A 13,057-nucleotide genomic window follows, 5' to 3' on the forward strand; every position below is an offset into this window, starting at 1 on the left:
CAGATTCAGGTACCCCGGATCAGCATCCTGCACGTCGTTGATCCAGCTGAGCACTCCAGAGTCAGTGGTGAGCCTCCTTGCATTCCAGAGGACTCAATTATTTTGTGTTCTTAGTTTTTGGTTTTATTAGGATGTTGCGGGGTCTGTCCCAACATCCATCTCAGTATTTTAGAGGCTTCATAGACAGACAGTCAGTCAGCTAGTTTTGAGTCTCTTATCTATGTATATATGTAAATACTCTATTTTGAAACCCGAGGTGCCTTTATGGCCAGATTTCTATCAGTTAATTTGTTTTATGATCTTGCTTTGCATGAAGTTTTTCAGTTGAGTTAGGTTTCCGCTGAGTTAAGAAAGCCAGGCCAAGGGTTCGCTTGGGGCCAGAAATGGTCTCCGGGTGCCGGTCCCGCCCTGGGTGTAGGCTCGGGGCGTGACAATAGTATTGGGTTGGTTCCTTCCCCCACACGCCAAACTCGTTTTATTTTCGAGAAAAAAATTGATTATGTTTGATTGAAGTTGTTGGTTGGAATTGTTGAGGTTGTAGTTGTGTTGTGTTGTAATTCTTGTTGGTTTGGTGTATGTTTCCGGTGGTGTTTTTGAGTTGAATCTAGTGTATGTTAAGGGTTTTGATGATCCTAAGTGTTTGGGGGATGAAGCTTTGAAGTTCAAAAGGTTTAGAGTTGGAGAAAAGGAGGAGAAAAGTCAAGTTTTCGGGGAAAAGGGCTGGGGCGTCGCACCTGCCAGCACGCCCCAAGAGGGACTCTGAGGTCCAGCCCTTGGGGCACCGCCCCTACCAGAGCCCCAACCAGACCTCTCTGAAGGTTGAGGTCTGGCGCTCCGCGCCACTCAGAGCGCCAAGTCTTCCCATTTTTTCCCCACTTTCTCATACATGTTCCTAGGTATTGTACGTATGTTCCCAAGTTGTTTCCAACAACCTAAGGTACGTTTAAACGTCAAGAACTAGTCCATAACACGTGATCAAACACCTTGAATCCATGATTCTAATTCAAGGAGAGTAAGTTTCCAACTCAAGGCAAGTTAAGAGTTGAGTCTAGAAGTTCAAGAAGGGAGTCACAGCAAGTCTTTAAAGCTTTCCAAGAGTCTTTGTTGAATGTTTTAACTTCATTTTAAGGCTCAAGTTTCAAGTTAAGTCAAGTTGCGAGTTAAGTTAAGTTTCAAGTTAAGTCAAGAGTTTAAAGTTGAGTTCATTTCTCAAAAGTTATTAGGGAACTATGTATTCCCAAAGAAGTTTCCAAATGTTTTTACATTTGAGTAAGAAAGGAACTATGATTCCAAAAGAGCCTTTGGGCTAGTTTTCAAGAAAAATGGAACGTTGTTTCCAAGTGAGCCTTCGGGCAAAGTTTTGAGTAATTATCTCAAATAAAGAAAGATGTGTTTAAAACACTTATGAGCTAAAGTATTTTTGGGAGTAGTCTTGAGCACCGAATTGGGGACACGAGTTCATATAAACTCAACTCTCCATAAGAACCATGCGCCAACATAGGAGTTAACGGGTCATACTTTTTAGATGAATCTGTAAGATTAAGCTAGTGGATCCACTTGGTAAAGTTAGCTTCCTATATCACGGCAAGGTATAGGATGGTCCTTGGGCAACGTGAGGTAAAACGTTGTATCACTACTAGGGCTCATGGTGGTGATTGTCGGTTGAAAGAGTCTCCCACTAAAGTTATATTACTTTTATATAAGTAAAGTTGAGTTGTTACTGTTTTATCTTTAACAAGCTAAGTTGTTTACACTATTTTTGCAAGTTTTATATATTGCATGTGTCGTATTGCTTTATATATTGAGTTCAGTTATTCATAAGTTGAACAGAGCCAAGGTAAGAGTTCTTTTGTATTCCTTTCAAGCTTAAGTTGTGGTTTAGCTTTCCACCTCGCATACTCGTACATTCAATGTACTGATGCCAGTTGGCCTGCATTTTATTATGATGCAGACACAAGTACCCAGGGCCAGCTACCGGTTCGCCGTTGATCCAGTTGAGTACTTCCGAGTCAGTGGTGAGCCTCTTTGTGTTCCGGAGGACTCGATTGTGTTTTTCTCTTAGTTTTGTTTTATTAGGATGCTGCGGGGTCTGTACCAACATCCATCTCAGTATTATAGAGGCTTCATAGACAGTCAGTCAGTTAGTTTGGAGTCTCTCATCTATGTATATATGTAAATATTCTATTTTGAGACTCGAGTTGCCTTTTTAGCCAGATTTTATTTCAGTCAGGTTGTTTTAAAACCTTGCATTGCATTGAGTTTTCCGCTGAGTTAAGAAAGCCAGGCCAAGGGTTCGTTTGGGGGCCAGCAATGGTCTTCGAGTGCCAGTCACATTCAGGGTGTAGGCTTGGGCCGTGACACTAACTTCTAATGGAGAAAGAAATACATGTGGTGGCTTGTGCGAAGGAGTAAAATGACCCTTCGCACCATAATAGCAACAATCTTCTCTGCAATTCCTTGCTCTTTGTTTTGTTATTAAACAGAGGAGATAGAGAGCAACATAGTAGCAGAGAAGAGATAAAGGAATTGCTAAAAAAAAATTGTACCAAAACTATTGTAGTAGCAATGTGTACATGTCAGTCGTAATTGTTAAGTTGGTAATTGACCTTTCTAGTCCATGATAGAACAAAACACATTGCAAATGAAATTCCAATAGAGTAAGTATGCAGAATAAGATGTATTTTAGAGCAGTCACTTCACATGTTGCCTCTAAAATCTATTTCATTAAAGAGGAGATGTATTGAAATGGATTAGTATTTGTTCTAGAATTGTCTCATACTCGAGAATTGATTCATGTTGTAAAGCTAAAAAATTATTTGAAACAACTCAAAAGAAAAATGACACATTGATTTGACTTGTGAAACTAGAACATTGATGCGATCAAAAACTTTCAAAATCGGCATGACTACTCTCCTTACTTCTTAAAGACTGATCACCGCTACTATAAAAGGTCTTTGTATCCTGCATCAAAGAAATTATGTTAACCCACCAGAAGTAATTTGTTGAATGATAATGTGCAAATGTTTCATGGTACAATAATTGTTCACTTCACATGCAAGTAGTCGGGAGAAAGAGGAACACATTGATAGCAATAACTTGTCTTAATTAATAGAAAGATACATGTTCACATTTTCCACTTTACTAGGCACATTTCAGTATAATACATAGGCTTCTCATTTCATTCAAATTACAATAAACAGCTACCACTAGTGGCAAACCCAACAACATCCTGAACTTGTTCCCAGTGGAACCTTTGTGTAGTTGATTACATTTTTATACCTAATTATCCAATAAATCAAGTTTCAGTCTCAAACTAATCGAGGCCAACTAAATGAAACATTTTTACATCTTCCACTCTATTAAGCTCATTTCATTACAATACATTCAACTAAGTCACACTCCTAAACTACTCGGGACTCATGATTGACTACATGAAAAATTTGTACCGATTCCACTATATTAGACTACTTATTTCATTCTAATAACTATTATATAATTTGTCATTCTAAGGTATATATGTTAACAGTTATATGACTTAAAAATTCTCTAAATCTCATACTTAAGTTACGTTTAATTGAAAAATACATGAGACCAAACTACTCATCTTGTTTCAGTATTATACTATGGTAAGCAAATCAAGCAAGCAATCAACTAATCTACATCCCAACTACATGAAACATTTGAATATGTTTAATTCAAGGTATATTATGAATTATATGACTTAAATAACTTGGTTTCTCAAGTAATAATGAGTTACATGACATGAAAGTTCTCTAAATTCTCAAGTTTTAAAGTAAATATATTGAATTGAGATCAGACAATGAAAATACGATAGAAATCGAATTGCACCTCTCTTCGACATTGTTGCTCTTCTCTCTGCCTGATAATGATTGAAGAGGAGGCATTAGAGTTTTATAATATGGAGCTTAGGGTTTTGCTGAAGAGTAGTGGGTAGGTGGTGCATTATTTGAATGATTCAACAGTTGCCTTGGTTTGGTAATTCAGCTATTAGTTTGTTATCCAATGGAATCAAATGTTTTCTTTAGTGATATTTTGGTCTTAATGGTGCGGTGATAGGGGAGACTTATTCCTTATTGCTGTCAAGCTGCACTTCAGGAATGTGCCCTTTGTTGTTGAAAGCCTAGCTCATCCTCATCCATCCTAGTTAGCAGCATGAGCAACACCAAGTGACATACAAGAAAACTTACTTTCTTGACGCCTATATTTATAATATCATCACTCTTTCTCAAAGTTAATGCAAACATATCTAGCAGCTTATCCATACTCTGCATATTCAGAGGAAAGGGGGTGTCATATAGTGAAAATGCAAGGTTAGAGCGATATGTAAATCTGTGTAGAGAAGTAAGACGATCTATGTCTAGTATGCATGCAAAATTTCTGAAATGAAAAGATAGAAGCACCCAAGCAGGAACTAAAAAATTGTTGCCAGGGTGATATCTTCTGAATAAGAAGATCAAACAGCAATAGCCGAGTATTGTCTTTTCTACTTAGCAAGTTAGCATGAGAACTAAGCTTCTGCAAGTCTACCAACAACCTGGCCTCGTCTTTCCTGCAACTATGTATGATTCCACACATGCATTGTGGTTTCTCGCCATGAAAGTAAACCACAGTTAGCAAGAAATTCATTCATCGGTTTCTAAATCCACAAGCTAAGTTTAGGTACATGAGATAATTACTTTAACCGTGATAGAGACTCAATAGATATTTAGATAAGTAGAAAGGAGCATAATTTATTTTCTAGTTAAATGTCGACTTCATACCACATACATCAAAACAACTTAAACTTAAGCCATAAAATCCAAACCAACAACGGGATTAACTTTGAAGAGGACCTAGAAAAGCGTATAGCCGCAGTTTGGACACAAATCAAACAAAATACACGACTTACTTTCAAGATTTCATAGGTAATAATAAAAGGGAGTGGGAGAATAGGCAGGCTAGATGGTATCTGCAGGTACTTAGAAGAGAAGCTTTCACATGTATGCTTAGCATATAATAATGTGGTGCCAATTACTGAGTAACAACATACAGAGTTAAGTGCAAACATGCATATGCTGACTGTAAACATAAAATTGAGCCATATATAATGCTAGCATTTGATGCCTCAAAAAACACATATGTATACAAAGTTGTTGAGTTGATATCACTAACCTCGTTCAGCTCATAGCCACATTGACCTGCATATCCCACAACACCAGATTAGCAAGAAGATTATCCAAAAGTTGTGACAGCTCCTAGGAATTAGGATGCAGTAATAAGCTCATAGGAATTATGATGCAGTTATAATTTATAAGGAAGAAAAAAAAAGGAACATAATTTAAAGATATCTCAGACAACCAATAAAGCAGATGAATACTCTTTTTCAGATGGGTAGTGATAACATTGAGCACAAACTGAACAAGTGGACCATCCTCAAGTTGCATTCTACTTAACATAATCAAGTCTCAAAACAGACTATAAAGAAACATTTAACCAACTTTTGCAAGTTCCATTAGAAGATCAATGAAAGGAAGTGAAGAAAGAAATGACACGATTTCAGGTCATTGAAAGCATAATTACCGTTACTCCATGTGTCAACGCTACTTCTCAGGTAATCTTAAGAACACTAAGTGTAGACATAAGTAAGTGCTCACCCACAGCATCTCCAATTACACTCATGTCAGTATTTTGGGGTCATGCAACACATCGTTCTTGTTTGTCAAACATTACTATTGCAAGTAGTTCTCAATTTTGTTAAAGTAAAGTCACATTTTGGTTTAATTCTAAACAACATACATTATTTATAACTAATATTTCTTGGTAAAAACAAAGTCATTATGCAGTATCAAAATGCAATCAAACCAGAGGCAAACAAAGGATACAGGTTCCAAAAAATTTGAACCCAATCACAAATAACACACATACTGATCATATAATAATATTGTCTAGTAGAAATTAAGTAAAATCTACCTTTTGGATAGTTGTCTGACAGAGGAAAATGTTTGTCATGCTCCAAGCCTACACCCAGGGCGGAACCGGCACCCGGAGACCATTTTTGGCCCCAAGCGAACCCTTGGCCTGGCTTTCTTAACTCAGCGGAAACCTAACTCAACTAAATAACTTCATGCAAAGCAAGATCATAAAAACAACTTAACTGATAGAAATCTGGCCATAAAGGCACCTCGGGTCTCAAAATAGAGTATTTACATATATACATAGATAAGAGACTCAAAACTAGCTGACTGACTGTCTGTCTATGAAGCCTCTAAAATACTGAAATAGATGTTGGGACAGACCCCGCAACACCCTAATAAAACAAAAACTAAGAACAAAAAATAATTGAGTCCTCCGGAATGCAAGGAGGCTCACCACTGACTCTGGAGTGCTCAGCTGGATCAACGACGTGCAGGATGCTGATCCGGGGTACCTGAATCTGCATCATCAAACGATGCAGGCCAACTGGCATCAGTACATGGAATGTACGAGTATGCAAGCTGGAAAACTAAACAACAAAGGCTAGAAGGAAAACTGGAAGAAACTGAATAGCTTACCTGGCTCAACTCAACTCAACCTGACTGACTTCTTTCAATATAAGGCAATTTAAAACAAGTGCGATATAAAGAAAGACGGTTTAAAACATGCTATAAACTCTGTGTATACAAAGATACAATAAGCCTGGAATGTATATAAAAATACAATGAACTGATGTATATAAAAATACAATAATCTCTGTGTATGAAAATACAATAACTGTTGTGTGTATACAAAAATACAATAAGCCTGGAATGTATATAGAAATACAATGAACTGATGTATATAAAAATACAATAATCTCTGTGTATGAAAATACAATAACTGCTGTGGGAGTTTCTCTAACCGACAACCATCACATAAGAGCTATAGTGATGATACAGTGATCGACCTCACGCTGCCAGAGCATCTTATACCCAGCCAAAGGTATAAGACCTGAACTGCCTAATGGATCCACTAGTCTAATCTGAAAAGGGATTCATCTAAAAAGTATGATCCTTTTCTACCCATGGTGGCTAACATGGTTTTATGGGGGCTGTGGGTTCTTTGAACGCTCCCCCAATTCGGTGCTCGATACTACTCCCAAAAATGTACTGGCTCTTATGTTTTTAAAATATATTTATTCCTGCTGATATGAGATAATTACTCAAAAACTAGCCCGAAGGCCCCTTTGGAAATCTCAGTTTCCAACCTTATTCAAATGTAACAGCATTTCTTTAAAACTTCTTTGGGAATACATAGTTCCCTAATAACTTTGAGAAATGAACTCAACTTTAAACTCATGACTTAACTTGAAGCTGAGACTCTTACTCGACTTGAAACTCGAGACTCTTTTTCTTGACTTCTAACTTCACTTGACTTGGAACTATCTCTCCTTGAGTCGGAATTATGAATTCAAGGTGTTCGATCACATGTTATGGAGGGATTTTTGAACGCTTAGACGTACTTTGGAGTGTCGGAAACAACTGTAAAACATAGGTATAATACTTTGGAACATGCATGAAGAAGTGAGAAAAGAAATGGGGAAACTTGGCTGAGACTTCAGATTTCTGGTGACACAAATGACACTTACGGACGCCATCGACGGACCGTAGATGGACTTACGGTCCGTCCTGCAGGTCCGTAGATCGCGACAGAAACTTCCCCTGAATTCATTTTTTAGAAAGTGACTAAGTGTTGACCTACGGTCCGGACTTACGGTCCGTAGATCAGGTTACGGACCGTAGATCGTGCCCGTAGATCGATGCCCCAAAAACTCAACTTCTGTCCCGGTTGACGGTTGACCAGTACGGACCATCAATTGATCTACGGTTCGTAGGTCACGCCCGTAGATGGGGAACGATAGCCAAAATTTGCTGAAAATTGATGGTGAATCAACTTCAAAAGGGTCAAAACTCTTAGAATCATAATTCCCTCAACATACAATAGGTTTCAACTTAAATACACAACCCAATCAAGTCTCACAACGGACAATAACTTCAACAACAACACCAACAACATCAACAACAACTAACAACTTCAACAACTAATTTCCAATCTTTTCTCAAATCATAGAATAAGCTTGGTGTGTGTGAGGGAAAAGATCAACCCACACAAAAACTCACATACCTTGATAGGGATCGCCCCCGACGAACATCCACAATGATCTTGACTAATCTTGTTGATCTCCTCTTTCTTCTCTTCTTCTTCTTCTCCTTCTTCTCTTCTTCACTCTCAAGAACCCTAACTCTTTCTCTTTCAAAAATGGGACAAAATGATCCAAAGATCATCCTAATACAACAATGTAGTCTCAAAAGAAAAAATTTGTGAAAAGACCAAAATGCCCTTAAATTTCCGGACGGATTTCCCTTCCAACTGCCCAACTTCTAAAGGGCATAACTCTCTCCTACAAACTCGGAATCGAGTAAACTCAGTGGCGTTGGAAAGATCGTTCCAAGGGCTTTCCAAACATAATTGGAACTACTCCTGGATCATCCTGAGCTAGGAGTTATGACTGCTCAAAGTTGGCCAAAAACTCACTGATTTCCACACTTAGCCAAATTTTCCAGATTTTTAAATTTTTCCAAAAATGACTATTTCCAAATTTCAAGCTCCTTCAAAGCCACTTCAAATTGTCGGATGTTACAATGTTGTGGAAACTCTGTGGAGAGAACAAAGAAATAAGAGTTGCTCAATCTCTTCGGAATACTATCAAACACAATAGGTGCATAAGAAATGATTTCCTTGGTGAAAAACGATGATGGAGAAAGTGTGCCTATCTATCTAATATGCATACACGTATTTGCTTAAGGAGAAGTACAACACACATGTTCATGAGAGAAGGGGATGTAATTTAACTACCAATTAAATAGTTCCAAAGTTCAGTTACCAATCAAATATATAAGTTCATAAATGCAATACAATAACTATTTCTTTTTGTACAGTTAAGTTATGTGATACAATGTTCATATCCCACATATGTGGATAACCAAAGAGAGAATTGAGAGAACCAATTTTGTTATTAATGTATATCACATTTAACGAATGCGGAGAATCGAGATAACCAAAAGATTAAAGCAATTCAAGAAAAAAAAACATAGGTGAAGTAAAGCAAATTGAAAATGGTTTGTTCAAATATGGTAAAATTACTTGCAATTTCAAACTAAAGACATTTATGAGAAGATGAACATACCATAATAAGGAGATGAAGCTACATTATTGTTGTGTGTCAATTGGAAGTAAAAGATGAGGAAACCTGCAAATCATAGGGAACCAAGTTTGACAATTAAGAACAAAGAAAAAATTACCAATCTTGATATTTCTGAATACCATAGTGGCAACATGCACAAATGATAGAAAAAGAAAGGATCTAATATTTGTTAGACATGATTTTTTTAGGATTTAAGGGTAGAATAGAAATTAAAGCAATGTCAGAGAAATGCTTTAGACTGAACATGATACACGTCTTATACTATAACAATCCATCCTGTCTTAATTTTATCTCTTACTTCATACACATTTTTTGTTGTTGTAGAAAATCTATTGTGAAAAAAAAATTAGTTGATTTAGGCATATTGTCAAATACCTTCTATTCATCAGAGTGCAACTCTAATGTAGTTATCAATATGCATGTGAAAACAAACTACTCAAATAAACAGCAAAAATACTAATATCATCAGAATTCCATTAACAGTAAGATGCATTAAAAGGTGAGCATAGATAAAAACTCAACATAACAAACTTACAACTAAAATAAATATTTAAGGAAAAAAAGAAACAATCAACTATATAGATGCATGCATGTTGAACATCTGCTAATACACCAAGCAGAGGGAAAAAAAAATTAATTAAAACTTACTAAGAAGAGCAAAGCAATAGAAGCAACCACATCAGAATAAAATGATTAATTATTGCAGAAATGAGAAAATCAGTAAACGCGTAGACATATAGCAGAGTATCTAGTATCCATATTTGGACCAAAACTTAGTAGTTGCAAAAGATACTTAATTGCTTAATCATATTAGTGAGCTTAAAATTCATTTGATTTATCAAATTATAAATCTTTATGGACCAAAATATTCAAAATGAGAAGAAAATAAAGAGTCGGCTACTGAAATCCCATCAAAAAAAAATGCGTAAAACAAAAGAAAGGATGAAAGAGAAAGAAGAAGGAAAAAAACACAATCACACATGCATGATACAACCCAAGGAAAAACTTTAACAAAGCAATAAAAAATTGTTACCTGAACTGTATTTGCTCTTTCTCCGTGTTGTGATTTTTTATTGTGGTGGAAAATTTCAGGAATGACAAAGAGTAGATTTACTTGAAGAGACAAAATTAAGATAACACCAAAGAAATTAAGAACGACAAAAAGTAAAAACCTATTTTGATACAATTTCAAGAGCTCCATTACACAACTTCATGAAGAATAGTCGAGAATGTGATAAAAGGAGAAAGGTGGGAATGGAGAAAAGGCCCAAAATAGAATTCATCTTTGTGTTAAGAGTCAAAGTCATCCTTGAGTTTTCACATATAGCATTAATAGTCTCTCATGTTAGCAATATTGGTGCACTTTTGGTCCTCCTTCAAAATTTTGCATATTTTTTAACATTAATTTTATTCATAATTTATGTATGAAATGTTTAATCGTCATTTTATATATTTAGTAGAAATAGTAACTCCATGTGAGAGATTGTGTGAAGAAAAACACTTGATTTTGTTTAGTAGAAATCGTATTGCAGGTAAAGTCGAGAGATTCATCACGATGATTTCACGTGCAATAGTACAATTTTTTCTTTTCTTGCAATGTCATACGTTAAAATGTTTTTAGTTTAGCTGCAATAATATTTATACTGAATAGAACAAGGTGTTCTTCTTGGTGTTCTTCTTCTCACCTTCTCTCACATAGAGTTATTATTTCTACTAAATATATAATAAGACGATGGGACATTCCTTACATAAATTACGAACAAAATTAATGTTAAAAAATAGGTAAAAGTTTAGGGAATGACCAAAAGTGCATCAATATTGCAAACATGAGAGACTATTAGTGCTCCATGTGAAAACTCAAGGATGACTTTGAGTCTTAACCCAAAGATGAGAGACTATTTTGGGCCTTCTATCGTGGGAATGGGTTAAAGTATTGGGAAGACAGCCGTACTAAGTAATTACACATGGCTTTATGAGGCAGAACCAATTTATCCGTTGAAATTACAAAAATGCCCTTATTTGTATGCTTGTTAGAATTGCACCGTACAACTTTTGGAGTTGTGTTCGTCCTTCACTCCCACATCTAAATAAGGGTAAGGTAATAATATAATAAAAGTCTACGAGAATAATGATAATACATATGTAAAAATATAACAAAAACACCCCAAAAGCCTGATGATATGAATCGTGAGTATTTAAGCCTAAAAATAAATACAAAAATCTGGAAGAACGGACTATCTAAAAATAACACGACTAGTCTATACACTTTTCTGTGCTCCGCTATAGTAGTCACATCCAAACTTGCGCATAAGAAAAATTCTTATAAGTATCATAGATAGACTACTCCCTTTGTCCCAATTTATGCGACTTACTTTTCTTTTTAGTTGGTCCCAAAAAGAATGATATATCTCTATATTAAGTAACAATTTAACTATAAAATGTGTATTTTATTTTTAATGAAATGATCTACAGCCACACAAATTTCTATCATTCATTTTGGACCACAAATTTTAAAAATATTCCTTTCTTTCTTAAACTCCGTGTCAAATCAAATTACCTCACATAAAATGGGACGGAGAGAATAATAAATTAGTGATAAAAGTAATTGTTAACTTCTCTTTACTCATATACATTAATAACATATAAGATGAAAACAAAAATACATGATAATATTATCCAAACATTAAGTAAAATATACATTATTTTTGTACTCATTCTACATTTTTCACACCATATAATTGATAATAAGTATAAATTCATTTCAAAACCTATTATTTTTCTTTTTAAACTACATAAATCCCACTAGTTTAGGTCCTAATAACTAAGATTTTTGATAGTTTCAAATATTACTTCCTCTACCATATTTTGTACTTAAGATACATGAGTTTGAATCTATGAGATACATGTATCTGCCGAACTTTAAAATCAAGATACATATTTTATTTGTCTAAATTAATTAGTTGTAATTGATTTCCTTAATTAGAGGAATAATTGAGGATTTTCATAATATATGGACAATTAATTCTGAAAATTTAAATTAATCAAATTCCTTAATATAAGGCGGAAATCAAGGAGTGTATCTATATTTAGTTAATTTCATTTTATTATTCTTCCAAATAATAATTCATTAATATTATTAATAAAAGACAAAAACATATATATCTTGGTCATGTAATTTCATTAATTTTGTTTTACTACTTTTAAAATAGTAAGTTTATTAATTTGATGTATCTATTTTCAATATATGATCTATCCAACAAACTAAACACTTAGATACATGTGTATCATACAAGTATCTAGTATTAATTTCATGTATTTGTTATATGTATCTAGTATTAATTTCATGTATCTATTTATATGATTTAATATTAATTTCATGTATCTATTTATATGCTCTAATATTATTTCATGTATCTTTTATATGTATAATTTAATGTATCAAATATATTTCATACTCCGACACTATTTGATACATGTGTTGATGTAAGGGGTACTTACAATCCTAGCAATTCCCTCTTGTCAATATGAAAGTACTAAATTCATATGAAACCAGTATTAATACTCTACATCTAAAAAAAGATGAACTCTACATATGCTTATGTCTCTCACCAACACAGGTATCAAATAATTTACATGTATAATTTTATGTATCAAGTATCAAAAACATGTATCTCAAATACATATATAGTAAGTTTATACATTTAATTATGTGTATCGAAATATGGAATGTAACTAAAATGCATGAATTTAGGAACAAATCACGTAGAGTATCTATCATTAATAAAAAAGAAGATTAAAAAATTCAAAATTCTTTCCTTTTTTAGCATCTAAATTTTT

This window comes from Solanum stenotomum, chromosome 3 (genome assembly GCF_019186545.1).
Source record: "Solanum stenotomum isolate F172 chromosome 3, ASM1918654v1, whole genome shotgun sequence".
Classification (NCBI taxonomy): Eukaryota; Viridiplantae; Streptophyta; class Magnoliopsida; order Solanales; family Solanaceae; genus Solanum; species Solanum stenotomum.